The sequence below is a fragment of the Neophocaena asiaeorientalis genome, unplaced genomic scaffold (assembly GCF_003031525.2).
Source record: "Neophocaena asiaeorientalis asiaeorientalis breed wild unplaced genomic scaffold, Neophocaena_asiaeorientalis_V1.1 scaffold42, whole genome shotgun sequence".
Taxonomy (NCBI): domain Eukaryota; kingdom Metazoa; phylum Chordata; class Mammalia; order Artiodactyla; family Phocoenidae; genus Neophocaena; species Neophocaena asiaeorientalis.
Window position 1 is genome coordinate 1,620,090 of NW_020172633.1, and position 1,273 is coordinate 1,621,362.

The window sequence follows — 1,273 nt, forward strand, 5'->3', positions numbered from 1 at the left end:
GCAATAAATACTCTCATTAAACAGAAAGGTGTAAACCATATTTCTTTAATGTTTAAAGAATATTTTGGTGTGTTTAGAGTTATAGGTTAGCATTTATTTTCATTCAACACTTAGATGTCATTCCATTGTCTTCTCTTTGGAGGCATTTTTATTGTTGAGAAGTTGATTACTGTTGAAAGTAATCTGTCAGTCTTATTGCTGTTCTTTGAAGATTATTGTCTGCTTTAAAGATTTTACTCTTTTAATTAAGTGCTTAGCAGTTTTACCAAGATGAGCCTACATGTGTTTTCTCTGTATTAATCCTACTAGGAGCTTGCTGAGCTTTGTGATTTTGTATGTTTCTTTTATATAATTTTTAAAAAAATGCTTGGTTATTATTTCTACAGTAATTGTTTTACCCTTTTCCTTTCTCAATTCTTTTTTATACTCTAATTTTATAAATATTATATTTTCTACTCTGCCCACATGTCCTGTAGGCTCTCTTCCATTATCATTAATTTCTCTCTGTGCTTCAGTTTTGATTTTTTTAATTTGTTTTGAGTTTACTCAAAATGTATCCTGCTGTGTTCAAACTGCTATTGAACCTATATTTTGAGCTCCTAATTTTAGATAATTTTTAAGTTATGGAATTCCCATTGTTACTTTTTAAAATAACTTCTGATTCTTCCTCATAATCCTTCATCTTTCATCATTTTTTCCATCATTTCCTCTACTTTCTTGAACTCTGAAGTTATTCTTTTCAGCTTGTTCCAACACTGGCCAATGTGTGGGTCTGCTTCTACAGTATGACTTTTCTCAAAATTGTCCCTTAGCATACCAGTGCTCTGGGTCACTTGTAAATAAGACTAAATGATCTCTGTGAAGCTATAATGGCTCTTAAATATTTTATTCTTCACAGCTCAATAAGTGCTGTCTGGTTCAAGTTATTGCACACCTATCCTTCAAGGAATTGCCAGGGACTGAGGCACCTACAGAAACACATCTTGGGCTTTGTAGAGATTATAATCAAATTAACAAGAGAAAACAACATACATAAAATATTTTCCAATGATTAAGCGTTAAATTGTGTGATAGTAACCATAAGAGTAATAGTTCAGCAAAAAGAGGCATTTCTTTGGACTGCAGTAACAGCAGCGATTGCAGTAGTAGTCTGGAGAGAGAACCCAATTCTTACATAATATCTGGCAATATAACTTACACAGAACTGTACTGAGAGTAAATTGTCCCTTTTCAAAATCCAGAATAGATCTCTTATTATCACAAGAGAATAGTT